The sequence below is a fragment of the Caretta caretta genome, chromosome 1 (assembly GCF_965140235.1).
Source record: "Caretta caretta isolate rCarCar2 chromosome 1, rCarCar1.hap1, whole genome shotgun sequence".
NCBI classification, from domain to species: Eukaryota; Metazoa; Chordata; order Testudines; family Cheloniidae; genus Caretta; species Caretta caretta.
Genome location: NC_134206.1, coordinates 101,821,368 through 101,841,059, shown reverse-complemented (window position 1 = coordinate 101,841,059; position 19,692 = coordinate 101,821,368). Strand labels below are relative to the sequence as shown.

At 42.1% G+C, this 19,692-nt stretch overlaps 1 protein-coding gene and 1 long non-coding RNA gene across 9 annotated transcripts in view; one reads left to right on the top strand and one right to left on the bottom strand.

Moving 5' to 3' along the window:
* Positions 1-7,024, bottom strand: part of LOC125638540 (uncharacterized) — an 89,589-nt gene extending 82,565 nt beyond the window's left edge. For all 3 annotated transcript variants that reach the window (XR_012668962.1, XR_012668960.1, XR_007357254.2), the window contains exon 1: positions 6,750-7,024. This is a non-coding gene — a long non-coding RNA (uncharacterized LOC125638540). The remainder of the gene's footprint in view (positions 1-6,749) is intronic.
* The window catches only part of NALCN (sodium leak channel, non-selective), a 356,269-nt gene that overhangs the window by 248,410 nt on the left and 88,167 nt on the right, over positions 1-19,692 (top strand). The gene's annotated exons all lie outside the window — the stretch shown is intronic.

The window sequence follows — 19,692 nt, the reverse complement described above, 5'->3', positions numbered from 1 at the left end:
TCAAATCGCACCTGGAGCTGCAGCTAGCCAGAGATGTCAAGAGTAACAAGAAGGGTTTCTTCAGGTATGTTGGCAACAAGAAGAAAGCCAAGGAATGTGTGGGCCCCTTACTGAATGAGGGAGGCAAACTAGTGACAGAGGATGTGGAAAAAGCTAATGTACTCAATGCTTTTTTTGCCTCTGTTTTCACTAACAAGGTTAGCTCCCAGACTGCTACGCTGGGCATCACAAAATGGGGAAGAGATGGCCAGCCCTCTGTGGAGATAGAGGTGGTTAGGGACTATTTAGAAAAGCTGGACGTGCACAAGTCCATGGGGCCGGACGAGTTGCATCCGAGAGTGCTGAAGGAACTGGTGGCTGTGATTGCAGAGCCATTGGCCATTATCTTTGAAAACTCGTGGCGAACCGGGGAAGTCCCAGATGACTGGAAAAAGGCTAATGTAGTGCCAATCTTTAAAAAATGGAAGAAGGAGGATCCTGGGAACTACAGGCCAGTCAGCCTCACTTCAGTCCCTGGAAAAATCATGGAGCAGGTCCTCAAAGAATCAATCCTGAAGCACTTGCATGAGAGGAAAGTGATCAGGAACAGCCAGCATGGATTCACCAAGGGAAGGTCATGCCTGACTAATCTAATCGCCTTCTATGATGAGATTACTGGTTCTGTGGATGAAGGGAAAGCAGTGGATGTATTGTTTCTTGACTTTAGCAAAGCTTTTGACACGGTCTCCCACAGTATTCTTGTCAGCAAGTTAAGGAAGTATGGGCTGGATGAATGCACTACAAGGTGGGTAGAAAGCTGGCTAGATTGTCGGGCTCAACAGGTAGTTATCAATGGCTCCATGTCTAGTTGGCAGCCGGTATCAAGTGGAGTGCCCCAAGGGTCGGTCCTGGGGCCGGTTTTGTTCAATATCTTCATAAATGATCTGGAGGATGGTGTGGATTGCACTCTCAGCAAATTTGCGGATGATACTAAACTGGGAGGAGTGGTAGATACGCTGGAGGGGAGGGATAGGATACAGAAGGACCTAGACAAATTGGAGGATTGGGCCAAAAGAAATCTGATGAGGTTCAATAAGGATAAGTGCAGGGTCCAGCACTTAGGACGGAAGAACCCAATGCACAGCTACAGACTAGGGAGCGAATGGCTAGGCAGCAGTTCTGCGGAAAAGGACCTAGGGGTGAAAGTGGACGAGAAGCTGGATATGAGTCAGCAGTGTGCCTTTGTTGCCAAGAAGGCCAATGGCATTTTGGGATGTATAAGTAGGGGCATAGCGAGCAGATCGAGGGACGTGATCGTTCCCCTCTATTCGACATTGGTGAGGCCTCATCTGGAGTACTGTGTCCAGTTTTGGGCCCCACACTACAAGAAGGATGTGGATAAATTGGAGAGAGTCCAGCGAAGGGCAACAAAAATGATTAGGGGTCTGGAACACATGAGTTATGAGGAGAGGCTGAGGGAGCTGGGATTGTTTAGCCTGCAGAAGAGAAGAATGAGGGGGGATTTGATAGCTGCTTTCAACTACCTGAAAGGGGGTTCCAAAGAGGATGGCTCTAGACTGTTCTCAATGGTATCAGATGACAGAACGAGGAGTAATGGTCTCAAGCTGCAGTGGGGGAGGTTTAGATTGGATATTAGGAAAAACTTTTTCACTAAGAGGGTGGTGAAACACTGGAATGCGTTACCTAGGGAGGTGGTAGAATCTCCTTCCTTAGAGGTTTAAGGTCAGGCTTGACAAAGCCCTGGCTGGGATGATTTAACTGGGAATTGGTCCTGCTTCGAGCAGGGGGTTGGACTAGATGACCTTCTGGGGTCCCTTCCAACCCTTATATTCTATGATTCCCCCCACTGTTCTTCAGACATTCTTGTTAACTCCTGGAAATGTGCTGGAAATGGCCCACCTTGATTATCACTTCAAAAGGTTTTCTCTCCCCCTACCCCACTCTCCCGCTGGTAATAGCTCATCTTAAGTGATCACTCTCCTTACAATGTATATTTTTTCATAGTCTGTGTGTATATATAAAATCTCCTCACTGTACTTTCCACTTTATGCATCCGATGAAGTGAGCTGTAGCTCACAAAAGCTTATGCTCAAATAAATTGGTTAGTCTCTAAGGTGCCACAAGTACTCCTTTTCTTTTTGTGAATACAGACTAACACGGCTGCTACTCTGAAACCTGACCTCAAAATAGTTGTCAATGGGGAATCATCATTGAATGAGGTTGTTTCTAGTGGAGTTCTGTGGGAATCAGTACTAGGCCCAGTGCTATTCAACATTTTCATCAGTGATCCTGAAGGAAATACAAAATCACAGCTGATAAAATTTGCATATGACACAAAGAGGTGGAGTGGTAAATAATGAGGACAGGGCAGTCATACAGAGTGGTATGGGTTGCTTGATAGGCTGGGCCCATTCAAACAAAATGCTTTTTCATGCAGCCAAATGCAAAATTATACATCTAGGAACAAGGAATGCAGGCCATAGCTATAGAATGAGGTTCTGTAACCCAGAAAGCAGTGATTCTGAAAATTACTTAGAGGTCATAGAGAGCAAGCAACTCAGCATGAGTTTCCAGTGCGATGCTGTGGCAAAAAAGTTGTAATGGGATCCTTGGATATATAAACAGGGAAGTAGTGAGTAGAAGTAAGGAGGTGATTTTACCTCTGGATACGGCATTGGTGAGACTGATACTGGAATACTGCATACATTTCTGGTGTCAACCGTTTCAAAAGAATGTTGAAAAATTGGAGAGGGTGTAGAAAATATCATAATATCGTAAAAATCATTTGAAGGCTGGAGGAAACGGCAGTGGAAGACTTAGGGCTCAATACATTTAGCGTATCAAAAAGAAGATTGAGAGGTCACTTGATTACATTGTACAAATTTGTTCACAAGGAGAAAATTCCACATACTAAAGGGCTCTTAAATGTAGCAGAGAAAGGCATAAAATGAGTCAATGTCTGGAAGCTGAAGCCAGATGAATTCAAATTAGAAATTAGACACAATTTGTTAACAGTGAGAGTGATTAACCATTGAAAAAAACTACCAAGGGAAATGATAGATTCTGCATTTCTTGGAGTATTAAAATCAGGATTACATGCATTTCTTGAAGATATGATTATGTCAGACACAAATGATGCTTCAGTTTGGGTTCAATAAAGGGGTAAATGCGTGAAATTTATTAACCTGTGGTATACAGGAGGTCAGATTAGGTAATCTAATGGTCCCTCCTGACCTCACACTCTATGAATCTATGAAAATTTCTGTTCAAATGGTTCAAGTTTGACTAAGTATAAGCAACTGAAAACAGGGTCTTATAATGGGAAGTGTTAGGCAACCTTAATAATTGGTGGAGCTACCAGTACTGGCTATAATATATCCTTCCTATTTTACCCTTCAAATATTTGAAGACTTATCTCTTATCTTTCTCTTTACAATACCTACTTTCCTCTGACTTTTTTGTAGTGCCTGTCTAAACTCAGGTAATTTAAATCCACAAAGTGTTTCCCTAGCAGACTTCATAGTTTGATTCTGTTCTCCCAGGTTTCATGTACTCTTCTAGGGTTTGGGTTTTAAAAAAAAAATATTTCTTCCCTTTTAATGTACGTCATTGTTTTCTACTCCTATATTACAATTTCTGGACAGCTGACTCGGGTTCATGGGGCTCGGGCTAAGGGGCTGTTTAATTGCAGTGTAGACATTCAGAATCAGCCTGCAGCTCAAGTTCTAGGACCCTCTCATCTCTCAGGGTCCTAGAGCCTGGGCTCCAGCCCATGCCCAAATGTCTGCACCACAGTTAAACGGCCCCTTAGCTCGAGCCCGAGTCAGCTTGAATTAATTGGCATGAGCCAGCTGCAGGTTTTTAATTTCAGTATAAACATACCCTAAGTGTCTCAACCATTCAACAGCTGAGGGAAGAGCATTGTACAAGTCCATGAGTTAACCAGGCAGCTCTTGCAAATAGGTGCAGCCTGCAAGTATGTGGCCTACATCTTCTAACTGGCCACAGCAGCAGGGAGATATCACAAAGTCATGGGTGGTCATTAGCAGAACATCTGATCACATCTGAAGTGATTAAGCTTTACCCAAAGAAGGCATGGAAGGTCAAAACCAGGGAACTCTCATGGGATAGGCATTGGCTACATTTGAAGCTTGTTCTTGATGCCTAGTACGCCAACTGAAAGCAATACTGAGGTTCTGTAGGGGAACAGTCCAAGCGGGTTGCCTTGAGCTAAGCCCGTGGCTTGGTGGATTAACCACATCTTTAAACAGGGGTGGATGTGGCATGTCTTTACTTTAAGGAGCAAATTCTGCAAGGTAACTTATTGCCTGCTGTCTGGAGGGACGATGTTGGACAGGACCGGCAGCCAGGCCAGGTCGGTCGGTCTCATGCTATCAGTTATTATATACATGGTTTTGTTCAGCTGAGTATCTGCTAAGAGCTGAAAACAGCTGAGCAACACTAGGAAATCATCTTATGACTACACTCCAATCTAAGGGTGTGATTCCACTGCTTGCGGTCAAATTCTTGTGGATGTTTTCCATGGTTACCTCTTTTTCAAATGGCTGATGCACAAAACTGCACTGTGACCCCTTGATGCTGGAAATAGAGATTTTCTCTATGTACTTTCCACCTCCGCAAATACCTAGCAGTCAGAGCTAAAGACAACTCCTTTTCTAGCATTTTCTTTTGTTTATGGTGACAGCCTTTGTTCTTCTGCTACAGGTAAGATCTGAACAACACTTTTGTTCATCCTTCTCTTTAAGAGGTTTAGGGCCCGATCCTGCTCCCATTGAAGACTATTCCAATACTCCCTTTGAGTTCACTGGTGCAGGATCAGGTTTTTTCAGTTCAGAATCTTTGCAAGAAAAGGTGACAAAAGGCAATTTAACAAGACAGTAGTGGCATTTTAGTAGTGCATTGGTAGCATCTCACTCTGAAGGTCAGAAGGGAAACATCTCTGAGTTTTTGAAGTGGTAACAGGAGAGACGCTGCAGATAAAATCCAGTTTAACACTGTTAGGATACCATCAAAAATGCGGGAAAAATAGGGAAATGTGGAAAGAGGGTATTTGCTGTTTTAAACAGGGATCCACTCACAGTTGATTAGAGTCTATACTCTTCTGCTGTAAATTTGAACAATTGGAATAATTAGCAAAAAAGGTCAGCAGACTTTTAAAAACCTTGAATGTATGTTTTGCTTTTCAATTTTTTCTTTAGTATTTGTTTCCGTTTCCCTCCCCAATTTTATTGCTAAGGAAACAGAGCAAATAACCATTTGTTTCTCACTATGCATTTATCATTGATCCTGTGTTGCTCTCCACAGTACTAAAGATTGGGGACCCCTAATTTATGCTAAATCATGCATCATCATATTACATAAAAGCAAAATATTTGGTAATTTCTGAATATTGTGCAAGATGGCCATTTCTGGCATAAATATTCTATAGATGGATTTGAAAATATATCCCTTCATGCAAGAGGGAGTCAGTAAAAGGTTGCCAAATAGTCTAGAAATAAATCAATTTAAACTGTCAAGAAACTGTAGTGCAACCCTAGACACTGTTTTTCTAAGCAGGAAAATTAATTCAGAGAAGAGATTCAGGCGATAAAATATTGGCTATACACTGCATGGTGCTGACCATTCTCAGCTCCTTGTGATGTTAGTAGGAGTCAAGGGTGCCCCACACCTTCCAGAACTGGGGCAGCTGTTAATGCAATAGCAACATTCCTTCATCTGAAAGTCAGACAATTCAATACTATGATTTTGCAGAAGCCCTAATTCAGCCCTCTTGCTAACAGTGGTATTTTGTTTTATTTGAATGTGGTTCAGTCAGAGAAAGCAGAATCTGTAGCCTCTACCTTAGATTCATATGCAATTGCTTATTCATTGTTAAGTGATTATTTTTAAATGTGGTTAGAAAACAGTGTTTTTAATCCCCTTCCCTCTTCAGACCTGGCTGAGAGCAGATAATTTCATGCTTTTGAGCAAGAAAAAAAATCTCCAAAGAGCAGTACACTTTGTGCAGGAAAACAAATGCAGAGTAAGATTATTTTTAATTAAGAAGAAGATAGCAGCATATTTTCAGACATAGAAGAAAAATGTTATAATTCCAGAAAAAAAAAAAGTATGCCAGCCCTGGTCCACCTGCCTTGAGACGCGGGAAGAAAAGTGAGCTAAATTTAGGGGAAATGGGCATCTCACAGCACCACGGGCACGGGGGTGGTAGGGTTGTGGAGGCAGCTGTTTTTGGCAAGTCAAAGGAACAACTGCAACTGGCTTCGTTGCAGGCACATTTTTGTGCTGAGACTGTAGTGGTAGCTTTGATCCTAACAGATAATGATCCAAGTAATTACCTTTCTGCAGAATGAACTGTGGATGTTGCTCTACATTGTGTATAACAATTCGGATATCTGTAGTATACACAGCTATATGATTTGTTAATCAATGTTGATACATCCATTTTTAGGTTCCGAGTAATTTAAAAGAGAGTCATAAGGATTTCAATCTCTTGTTCCTTTCGCTGTATTCTCCATCTTTCTCTCCTCACCCGTCTCCAGTACACATCCCACTTACTCTTCTGCTCATTCCTCTAGTCCTCTCTGTGTGTGACTACTCCACTCATTCAGCCCCACTTTGACATACATACCCACACAGTACCCTACAGTCCTTTGCTTACATTAGCTGTTAGGAGGCCGGGTCAGCGTTTGCCAGCCTGGCTGTAGAGAAAGTATGACTGTTCATCCCACCTGTTAAAAGCTTCAGCTGGTACGAAGTGCAGCAGTCCATCTGTTTGTTAGCACAGGTTCCATGAACACATTGACCTGGTGCTGGATCTCCAGTGAATGCAGAGTTCAGCGCAAGGACTCTGTCCTAATATTCAAAGCCTCCCCTCGGCTTGGCTGTTGCTTATCACTCCCTTCATGACCTCTCACAACAGCTACATTCCAATGAAAAAAAGCCTGTCAACTGGTAGGAGGCTCATAAGTTTTGTAGATGGAACTTTCATATGAGTTGGACCTAGACTACAGAACTAACTCCTGCCATAGATAAGAATGACCAGGCCACTACTTTATCTAAAACTAAATATAAAACTCATTCCTTTGGATTAGCTTTCCATAAATTCTTTCTATTTCTGTCATACATGCGCACACACACACACACACATACACACACACACAATTTTTCTATTTTTAAATACTTGGAAGGTGCACAGATACTATTTGCATGGGAGCATAGATGAACAGACAGACAAAACAGAGTATGGTCCAACCAACCCCGTACTTAACCCGTTTCATTAACTAACCCCATTAAATAGTTCTGCTGATAGGCACAATATCCTTCACTGAATAAATCCAAGTTTTTTGTTTGCTTCCTTAACTGCTGCTAGATATTAAGCTGATGGATTTGAGTCTCTGTACAGTGTCGCCCTGCAGGTATTCATCTCTTTATCCAAAGCAGTTCTAACAGCAGATACTAGCTAGAAAACCAGTAAGCTGTGAAAATACATGCTATTTTTATAACTTCTGCTAGACACTCCTGCTGCTGTCTTTTTATGTGATTGTCTAGAGAGTAAATGAAGAAAACGCCATGAAATCACAGCATCCTGCTTCTTTTTCTCTATCTTTTCACTGTGAACTTTTGAGAAGAGAGATTTTAGGTGTGGCTTTTGTCCATGTTTTGGTCAATAAACCATCAGAATTTTAAAAAGGCCCAAAATTAAATAAACACGGAAGTTAAAAGTTAGCAATGCAAAAATATTACATTTGTCACTTGTTATATCACCAAGATCCCTCAAAGAGAGGTCTTAAATAGTTAAGAGGAAACAAAGTGGAAATAACTGTTTAGGGAAGATGGGAGATAACAATCAAAATATGAATTATATCAGCCAAGTCAAGGACCCTGTGCTCAGAGTAGGGGTGGTATGAGGTTTTGTGTCTCTACAACATACCTGTGGAACTCAAGCTCAGCTACATTGGAGTAGGTGGAGAAGATGAAGGCTGGAGGTAGAAAGGCAGAGACCTAAATTGTATTAACTTGCACTGCTTTCCCCTTTCTCCTGGGAAGCCCCTTTTGGGATGGCCAGGGTAAGAAAAGCCCCTTCTCAGGGTTGCTGATGTAGGAGAATGGGGCCTTTAAGAAGCATGTAGAGTAATTGAAATGAGCTGTCTGACACGGAACAAAAGTAAAAACTACACCTTAAAGTGGATTCTGAAATGTAAGCACGTGGAAGGAAACTGTTAAAGACCCAAAGATGGCTGTAAAAACGCAATACTTTCTTTGTAAAAATGAAAATACTTTAACCCAATCAGAGTTTTATAGAGATTTTCTTTCTCAAGGTAAACCCTGACTCTTTTTTACAAACATTTTCACATACATTTTTTACAAACATTTTAATTTACAGCCTAAATAGATGGCAGCTAGCCAGTGCTCTGTGAACTGCTGTCTACAATATTAAGCATGGATCATTAGTACTGGGACACTATATTTTGGAGTGCAATGGCTGCCTAGAAAGCAACCCATTTTAATAGGCTCTGTTGTGAGAGATTCAGTGGATTTGGAGGGGGCTATAGCTCTTAATGTTCCCTTTTTCCTTCTCATGCAAACCAAACCATAAGCCATTAGATTTCAACACAAGGTGTGATAAATAAAGGGGGGATAGCTCCCTTTGATGGACACCCAGCCAGCCAGTTAGCTGTAAAATTCATCTTGGTAGCTGTTCTTTACTTGCTTTACCTATAAAGGGTTTAAAAGTCCCCCAGGTAAAGAAAAAAAAGTGGGCACCTGACCAAAAGAGCCAATGGGAAGGTAAACTTTTTAAAATTGGGAAAGCAACTTTCCCTTTGTCTGTTGTTCTCTGGGCTGGAGGGACAGAGCAGCCATGCTATAAGCAACTTAAGCCAGGTATGATCATAAATCATCAGATCATGCCTAGAACTACATATCTGAACTCCAAATGTGTAAGTAGATCAGAATGTTTAGCTAGACACAATTAGGGTTATTTCTTTTATTTTTTATTTGCTTGTGGACTCCTCTGTGCTAATCCCAGATGGTTTTGTTTGCTTGTAACCTTTAAGCTGAACCCCCAAGAAAGCAATTTTGGGTGCTTGATTTTTGGAACTGCTCTCTTAAGATCTAGCAAAATCCTAAATTCGAAATGTATTTTCTTTCTTTTTGTTTTTAATAAAATTTACCTTTTTTAAGAACAGGATTGGATTTTTGGTGTCCTAAAAAGTTTGTGCATGTTGTTGGATTAGCTGATAGCCACAGGTAATTTCCTTTGTTTTCTTTCTCAGCTCTTCCCCAGAGCGGGGGTGAAAGGGCTTGAGGATACCCCACAGGAAGGAATTCCCAAGTGCTCCTTCCTGAGTTCAAAGGGGTTTTTTTGCATTTGGGTGGTGGCAGCGTTTACCAAGCCAAGATCAGAGAAAAGCTGTAACCTTGGGAGTTTAATACAAGCCTGGACTGGCAAGTATTAATTTTTAAAATCCTTGCGGGCCCACTTCTGCACTCGGAGTGACAGAGTTGAGATTCAGCCTTGACACAAGGTGTAATCATTGCACATGGACACAGCAACCCCGACCTTTTTGTGATCTGACAGCCATTGGTCATCTGAACCAGCAAGTCTGCAATATTAAGCATAAATGATCTAGCTGTTTTATCAGTCTTAACAGAAATCACCACCAACAGCATATTGAACATTTGACAGCTGTTGAGTAGCCAATCAATTCACAGTGCTGTTTATGTTTTAGATAAGTCTTTGGGTCTGACTAGTCACTTGAAAAACTATTTTTTCAGAAGAGAAAAAGCAATATATTTGTTTGCTCACTTCATATCTTAGATCAGTTGCTGATTCATGAAAGAATACTTAGATGTGCTTAGAGCAGTGGCTCCCAAACTTGTTCCGCCGCTTGTGCAGGGAAAGCCCCTGGCAGGCCGGGCCGGTTTGTTTACCTGCTGCGTCTGCAGGTTCAGCCGACCATGGCTCCCAGTGGCTCCGGTTCGCTACTCCAGGCCAATGGGGCCTGCGGGAAGCTGCGCGGGGCGAAGGACGTGGCTGGTAAACAAACCGGCCCGGCGCGCCAGGGGCTTTCCCTGCACAAGTGGCGGAACAAGTTTGGGAACCACTGGCTTAGAGTAAACAGGCTGCAGAGAGTAGCTGAAAATATATTTTTTTAAACCTCATCCGAGCTGCACAGGAAACCAAAACTAGCAATGGTAGCTGTCATTTTTAAGCTCTGGGTAGTGATATCAGTAGTTTCACATAAAGCTCTTAAAAGGCTCTCACATGTCAGGTTTTCTGCATTTCCTGCAGCACATTAATGTTAGTCTGCTACAAAACGGCATAACTGGGCAACAAAATGACAGAGGAAATTCAGTGTTGATAAATGCAAAATAATGCACATTGGAAAACATAATCCCAACTATGCATATCAAATGATGGGGTCTAAATTAGCTGTTACCACTCAAGAAAGAGATCTTGGAGTCATTGTGGATAGTTCTCTGGAAACATCCATGCAGTGTGCAGTGGCAGTCAAAAAAGCTAACAGAATGTTGGGAATCATCAAGAATAAGACAGAAAATATCATATTGACTCTATATAAATTTGTGGTATGCCCATATCTTGAATACTGCATGCAGATGTGATTGCCCCATCTCAAAAAAGATATATTGGAAATGGAAAAGGTTCAGAAAAGGGCAACAAAAATGATTAGGGGTATGGAACAGCTTCCATATGAGGAGAGATTAAAAAGCCTGGCACTTTTCAGCTTTGAAAAGAGACAACTAAGGGGGGATATGAAAGAGATCTATAAAATCATGACTGGTGTGAAGAAAGTAAATAAAGAAGTGTTATTTACTCCTTCTCATAACACAAGAACTAGGGTCACCAAATGAAATTAATAGGCGGCAGGTTTTGAAACAAACAAAAGGAAGTATTTCTTCACACAACACACGGTCTAACTGTGGAACTCCTTGCCAGAGGATGTTGTGAAGGCCAAGACCATAACAGGGTTTAAAAAAAAAACTAGATAAATTCATGGAGGATAGGTCCATCAATGCTATTAGCCAGGATGGGCAGGGATGGTGTCCCTAGCCTTGGTTTTCCCAGAAGCTGGGAATGGGCAACAGGGGATGGATCACTTGAGATTACCTGTTCTGTTCATTCCCTCTGAAGCACTTGGCATTGGCCACAGTTGGAAGACAGAATGCTGAGCTAGGTGGACCTTTGGTCTGACTCAGTATGGCCATTCTTATGTTCATATGTTATTATAGAGTCAGTAAACAAACAATGAGGGCTAAATTTGCATGGGATATACAGGATGTAAGTAACTGCAGTATGTGTCTGTAGGTTAATGTTTTGATCCTGTGCTATCTCTTTAAATCTAAAATCTAAAACATCGCTGAAAATTCTTAGGTTACCATTTTGATCTTACAAGTCTTGTTTTTAGTATAATTTAAATCAGCGGAATAAAATTCTCTTCTTATTTATTTCGGTGACACCACTTTCTTCCAGTTGATTGATGAGGCTATAGGTGAGTTTAGGATTCCAGTGGTGTTACATGGGTCTAACCAAGAACAGACTTAGCCTCCAGAATTGCAATAAAATTCTCATTTGCATTTACACATGTTTGTACTGCTTCCTTTCAAAACTTAGATATGCATCTTAGAAAACTTCACAGGTTAGGAGGAGCCATGTTCCAAAGAAATGGGGAAAAATAGAAATAAGGGAGGGGAAAATGACAGGGATATTCTCCCAGTGATTTCAAATCATGGAAATATTCAGGTTCAAAACCTGGATCAATTTGAAGTCAGTGAAAGTTTTGACATTAAAGTTAATGGAGCCAAGATTTCATCCTAGGTGTAAGTATAAAACTAACCATCACTTAGTGATCTTAATGATGATTATTATCTCCTCCTCTCTCACCACCCACTTGGTGTACAGGTCAGTGTTGAGAACTTAAGATCCTCTGTAGGCACTTGAAATAATGCTACAAATGGAAGCTCACTGTCCGTCTCAGGAAGTGGGAAGCACAGATAACTGTAAAGTAGTGCTCAGCCTGCACCTGCCATAAAAGTACAGTGATGTCAGATTATTATTGGCAGAGTGATTCAATAAATTTTCCGTATAATGGTCAATCACTAGATAAGTTTCCTGAATCACTTTGCCATCAATCCACACTCATTGACTTTTTATGTTGAGTACAAGCTTAGGACAATATACATTCCATAGAAATGTTGACCTATCATTACTTCACTGTCTTCCGGAAATGTCCTCAAAGGGTGAAGGCCCAACAGAGAAAACATTCTCTCATCTGTCACCGGTGTTGGCAAGTGTGACTCACAGATCTTGTTTTATTGAGTCCTAAATTCAGCTACTCGGTCCGTCTCCTACTATCCCTTCTCTGTTGAGCTCTGCAGAGAATGTGCTTTGTCCTTTTGAAAACTGAAAACATAATTCCATTGTGTCCTTCAGACCAGACTTCTTATGTGATCTTGGACAAGCCACTCAGGGCCAAATTCTCATTAACACTGATGCCCCTTTACAGACAGTGTAAAGGGGCTTTAGTGTAAAAATGTATCTGTCCCAGGATCTCCCTGTCTCTCACTTCCTTTATCCTACTTTGTGTCTGTCTAAAGCATTTAGAGTAAGCATTCAGAGTGAAGTGACTCTTTACTATGGCCTTGTCTACACTACGGGGGAAAGTTGGTTTAAGCTATGTTACATTAGTAGCATAACTCAAGTCAACGTAGCTCAGATCTACTTACCGCGGGGTACACATTATGCTATGTCGAAGGGAGACAGTCTCCTGTCGACTCCCCTTACTCTTCTTATTCCTGTGGAGTACTAAAATCGACAGGAGAGCGATCTTCACTAGACCCGCTAAATCGCCCTCTGGTACATCAATCGCCACAGCATCGATCCCCGGTAAGTGTAGACAAGCCATATGTGTTTGCAAAGTACTTAGCACAATGAGATCCCATCTTAGTTGTGGCCTCTAAGCACTACAATACAATATTTAATACAAACACTACTAAATAAATTAGAATGGGAACCTTTATAGGGGCACAAGAGAGGAGAGGTCCTCACCCTTATACAACTGCTTAGCAGCCAGTCACAATCTGGACCATAATCAGTAAAGTATATAAGAAAACATGTGCAAATTAAAGTATGCTCTCTTTCAGCCAGCTCATGCAACTCCTATTCATATGAGCAGTCAGTTTGAAATCAGTAGGTCAAATTTGACACTCAGTTCGTGGGGTTACACTGAATGGATATCTATGTAGCCTAGTAGAAAGAGGAGGAGTATTACTGCCGACCTTTTGCTTTTTAAACACATTTGGTTAATAGTTAGGGGAAACTATTTACAAAGTTTATTTTTCAATCTGCTTTTCTTTTTAAACATAAATAAACTCCCCACTTTGGGCTGAAATCAGTATTTTCAGATAAATGTCTACTAAAATAAAGATACTGATCTACCAGGAAAGATTGAATTCATCCTGAAAATGTTTTTGTGCTGTCCGAGTTGTCATATTTCTGAATTCATATCACACTGGGGATGGAGCAATTAGTGGTTAGGAAGCTGGAGGCTCTCAAATCAGAGATGTCTCTGTTAAATAAATAAAAATGCTGGCAAAACACTGCTTTAAACCATTCAATCAGTATGATAACTTATCCTGCTTTCCCACAGACAGAAGTCTAGATAATCGTGCTTGCAAGTTAATTAGTTATTTTGCATGTCAAGGACCAGATCCTGCAGACACCCACTAGCATTAGTATTTACAGGACTAGGCTCTGAGCATCCGACCTTTAATGAGGAAATCCTGCAGAATTTGAAGTCCATTTGGGGCCCATTCTGTGCTACTGTGGAGGAAAGGAAGCAAGCAGAGGAGTTAGAGGGGAATAAGAGTGTGGCCCCTACAGCTACCTATACTATGGATAGCAGTAGGGATGGGACAGAAGACATCCCCTCTCATGTATTTATGTGAGGAGCGGACAGGAAAGGAGAAGAATGGGAGCAGCCTTGGCTCCACCTTCAGGCTGGCACGGTGGGGAACATACAGTGTGGGTGCAGTTTACTTCCCCTTGGAGCAGGGGGAAATCAAGAAGTGGATGGTCACTTTCTGAGTTTCCAGTCTGCTCCTGAGGCCGTGCATCCCCCATAGCTGAAGCACATGGCAAAGGCACAACTTACCCCTTAACAAAGTATGAAAAGCTTCATTCTTATTTGTACCTGAGCACAGCTTCTTAAATAAAACGTGCCACTCTATTGTAGTGTTATTTAAAATATTTAACACCTTCCTTTACAAAAAATAAGAAACAGTCTTAATATTTATCGTAAGTGAAGCACCAAGTACGCTCAGAATCAGAATTTTTTACTTATCCCACCATTGCCTTGAGGTAGTTAAAAAGCCTTCAGTGTGCTGCATTCCATTCTGCACTAAAAATAACACGTTCATTCTGGCAGGATGAGATACCCTCTAGACTGTAGTATGAGCAATTACGTTTGGGAGGACCGATCAAAATGTCCAGATGAGCTCTTCTTTTTTCACTTGTTTTTATGTTCTTTGATTAAAAAAAAGAGGGCACTGAGACATTCTGAGAATATTTGCAAATGCCTAGATGTATTTATCTTTCTGTTGTAGATATCCTAGTATCAATTTCTAAATGTGTGTTTTGGGTCTGATTTTCAGCCCAACCTCAACCCTTTCAAAAAGGCTGAGCACCCCCAAATCCCGTTAAACCTTTGAAAATCAGGCCATCTTTATATAAGTGCCTTAATATAGTAGTAAAGTTTGAAAAAATATATACACATGCCTTACTGGAAAATAGCTTTAAAAACCCATGACAATCTTGAGAGCATTTCCAGATACAATTAAGCACCTCTAATGAGCTTCCTTGTGTTAGGTTTTCTCAAACTTAAGTTAGGCATGCCTTAATTCCACATAGTTATTTTATCTATTGTCAGTAGCAAGGAAGGACACCATATACCTGTTTAGAGAGTGAGTCCTACTTAGAAGGTTTTACTTGCATGCCAAATGACTATGGTTAAGATTCTGTCATGGGTTTTTAAATCAGGTGAAAATCAGGGACAGGTCACAAGCAATAAACAAAAATTCATGTAAGCCCATGATTTGTCTGTGACTTTTACTAAAAATACCCAAGTGTGGGGGGAGGAATACCAGTCAGAGTACTGCCAGGGGCTGGCCTCTGGCAGCTGCTCCAGCCACGCCTCTGCTCCTACAGCAGGGGCTAACTGCCACTGCTCCAGTTCTAGGGGGCCTGACTGAATCCCGGCCACCTCTTCAGTCCTGGAGCCACTGCTCTGGCAGCCCCGGGGCTGATCGCCAGCTGCTGCTCCAGCAGCCCTAGGCTGATCTGCAGCTGCTGCTCTGGCAGCCCCAGGGACCACTGCCTGCTGCTGCTCCGGCTGCCCTTGCTCCAGCAGCCCCGGGGCTGACTGCTGGCCATTGCTCTGGTGGCCCTGGGAACTGTGGTTCTCGTAGCCCTGACGACCGTTGCTCCGGTGGCCGGAAGACCACTGCTCCAGTTGCCCCAGGGTGGACCTCCAGCCAGCTGCTCTAGCAGCCCTGGGGCCAGCTGCCAGCCCCTGCTCCAGTGGTCCCAGGGCTGACTTCCAGCAGCCTGAGGGTGTGTCTGCCACTCCTATGGCAGCCCCTGCTCTAGCAGCCAGGAGGCTGACTGCCAGCCACTGCTCTGGTGGTCCTGGGACCACTACTTCGGTGGCCCTGGCGCTGACAGCTGCTCCAGCCCTGCCGCTGCAGAAGAAGTCACAGTAGGGTGACTAGGTGTCCTGTTTTCGAAGGGAACATCCGATCGAAAAGTGATCCTGGCAGCTCCAGTCGGCACCGCTGACCTGGCAGTTAAAAGCCCAGTCGGTGGTGCTGTGGGGCTAAGGCAGGCTAGTCCCGACCTGTCCTGGGGCACTGCACTGTGCCCCAGAAGCGGCCAGCAGGTCTGGCTCCTTGGCGGGGGGGGAGGTATGGGGCTCCGTGCGCTGCCTGAGCACCGGCGTTCCTGGCCAATGGGAGCTAGGTGGATGGTGCCCGTGGGCGAGAGCAATGCGCGCCATGGAGCCGCATGTCGTCCCCCCATGCCTAGGAGCCAGACCTGTTGGCTGCTTCCGTGCCCCAGGACAGGCAGGCAGCCTGCATTAGCCCTGCTGCACCACTGAGAGCTGCCCAAGGTAAGCCCATTCCCCCAGCCCCAACCTCCCGCCCTGAGTCCCCCCACACCAAGCGCCCCCTCCTGCACCCAAAACCCCTCATCCCTGGCCCCACCCCAGATCCCACACCCTCAGCCCAGAACCCTCTCCCCTCCTGCACCCCAACCCCCTGCCCCAGCCCAGAGCCCCCTCCCACACCCTGAACTCCTCATCCCCAGCCCCACCTCAGAGCCCACTTGCAGGCCTCTCCCGCACTCCTAATCCCTCTGCCTCACCTTCCAGCCTGGAGTCTTCTCCTGCACCCAAAACCCCTCATTCCCAGTCCCACCCCAGAGCTCACATCCCCAGCCAGAGCCCTCACCTCCTCCCGCTCTCCAACTTCCTGCCCTAACCTGGAGCCCCTCTCCCGCACAAATGGAGGAATCCTCAGCTCCCAGCGTATTCTCTAGCCCCAGGACACCTGCATAAGAAGTCCAAAGCAGCTATTTCTTCAGTATAAGCCAAAATAGATGCAACCTCATGTTCCCTATGCAACTCTTTTTTTCCTATGATGCTCTGGAGCAGAGAACACTGGAGAGCAGATCTTGGCCACCCTGGTAGGCCAAAAATAAAAAAGTCTTCCTAATAAAACACAATGAAGTTCTCTTGATAAATCTGTTTCTCCCAATGGACTATAGTGATGACAGTATCCATCTGGCATGCTGTTTTACAGAGCATATAAGAATTAAAATCTAGTAGCCTAATTTATTGTTAAATACATATTTACTTTTCTGTGAATGCTTTTTGCTGCATTTAAATGTAAATGACTTATTGGAAAGAGCATTTCAGTGTGAGCACAGTTAAACATTTATTTTTTTCTGGTTCAGTAGCTCTGCCATTATACAAGGTGTGTAATGTTGGAAATTTTGTAGCTGAAATGCACACCAATACATTTAAGAAAGAATAAAAGATTTTCATTGAAACAACAGCTATATTTTGTTGAATTTAAATTAACAGCAGTCAAATTGGAGTCCTTATTTTCAGAGAGTTTGTTCAAACAAAATTTGAAAATAAGATTGAGATTTCCAGATGACTATGTTTCTATTTAAAGCATTTTATGTATTGTGGGAGAGGGAGGATCTAATGTTAAACGCTAATAATAATGTAATAATTTTAAAAATGACTGGTTATTAATCAACATAATATATCAAATTTATTCCTGTTGTAACTCACCGAAGTCCATGGAGTTAAACTAAGCATTACTTTATTCAAGAGTTTATTTTCAATGTTCTTCAAAGTTTACTTGCTGTTACTGAAATCATTCCAAGTTATGACAGATGTGTACTAAGGCAGAATCACATTTTGTCAGTATATTGTCTGTAAAGAAATATAAAAACAGCCTAAAAGAAAAAAATGTCTTTCTTAAGGGGAAACTGAAAATTTCAGAGTGCAAATACTAATTAGATGTATGTTTAAAACACTCTGATTGATACTGTAGAGGTAAATGAAAAAGGGACTATCTCTTGTTCCATCTCCTCATGCTGTCTCATGTAAAACTTGCTTTCTGGGACAGGAAGTTCTATTCATCCGTGGCCAAGGTGGGGGTGAGGGCCCTCCCATTGTGCCTCTGACCCCCATCCACAACAGGGAGAAAGGGAGGATCAGCACTAGGAAAGCTGCCCTTCTGTGCCACCTAGAGCCCATAATAAATAAATAATGTGTTAATTAAATTTGTGACTGAACTCCTTGGGGGAGAATTGTATGTTCCCTGCTCTGTCTTACCTGAATTTTGCCATATATTTCATGTTATAGCAGTCTTGGATGATGACCCAGCACATATTGTTCATTTTAAGAACACTTTCACTGCAGATTTTACAAAACATAAAGAAGCTACCAATCTGAGATTTCTAAAAATAGCTACAGCACTCGACCCAAGGTTTAAGAATCTGAAGTGCCCTTCCAAAATCTGAGTGGGACAACATGTGGAACATGTCATCAGAAGTCTTAGAAGAGCAACATTCAGATGCAGAAACTACAGAACCTGAACCCATTAAAAAAGAAAATCAACCTTCTGCTGATGGCATCTGACTCAGATAATAAAAATGAACATGCATCAGTCCACACTGCTTTGGATTGTTATCAAGCAGAACCTGTCTGGAATGGTGGTTGAAGCATGAAGGGACATATGAATCTTCAGTGCATCTGGCACGTAAATATATTGTGACGCCGGCTACGACAGTGCCATGCGAACGCCTGTTCCCACTTTCAGGTGATATTGTAAACAAGAAGGCGGGCAGCATTATCTCCTGCAAATGTATACAAACTTGTTTGTCTGAGCAATTGGCTGAAAAAGAAGTAGGACTGAGTGGACTTGCAGGCTCTAAGTTTTACATTGTTTTATTTTTGAATGAAGATTTTTTTGTACATACATAACTCTACATTTTAAGGTGAACTTTCATGATAAAGAGATTGCACTGCAGTACTTGTATGAGGTGAATTGAAAAATACTATTTCTTTTGTTTTTTTTACAGTGCAAATACTTGTAATAAAAAATAAATATAAAGTGAGCACTATACACTTTGTATTCTGTGTTGTAATTGAAATCAATATAATTTAAAATGTAGAAAAATCCAAAAATATTTAAAGAAATGGTATTCTGTTATTGTTTAACAGTCCGATTAATCACAATTAATTTTTTAATCGCTTGGCAGTCCTCATTGTAAACAATAGTTGCCATATTTCTACAAATCCTATATCTTTAAAAAGATATATGTCTTTGTCATAAGCTGAAAAAAACAGGAGCTGAAATGTGAAGGATTTAAGCAATGACACAGAACAGGATGTGTGTCATGCAGAGCAAATATTACACCCTAGACTTGTTGAGAGGCACTAAGTGAAGCTAAATGCGTTCAGCTTCCTAATATATAATATTATCTCAGCATGACTGATGCTGAGATATTCTGTAGAATAGCTTTGAGTTCAGATTATTTTTAAAGCATGTTTTTAATCATTCTGCTTTTCAAAAAGTGTATATTTATGTAACGTTGCTTAGCTCTTTTATAGTATGGTTGTCTGCTGCACTGGAACATCAGATACCATTTTAATCTATCACAAACTCCCTGTTTTTGTATTTAGATATAAAATGCAAAGCTGTGGGCTCCCGTGAATAGCAATCATTTCCTGTGAGGGACATTTTCTCTCCGTGTTACAGTCTGCATATATCTACATTTACTTGTCATTAATGTAGAAGGTAGAGATTGAAAAGACAGAGTGACAAGAACCGGAAAACTTGTGCCAATGAGAATTTCCACTGGGTTAAAAAAAAAGCTATTCTAGCTCTAGAAAAGGCCTCTTAGATCATCCAGTCCATTTCCCTGAGAGTGAAGGATTTTTCCCTCCCCTACACTGGCATTTCAAGGGTCCTGTTTATTCTAAGTACCAAGTGATGAGGCATTGCTCTTGAGAAACCTTTCCACAGCCTGCACTCCATTCTTACTGCTACTCTAGCTTTCTGTCAGCATTAGTG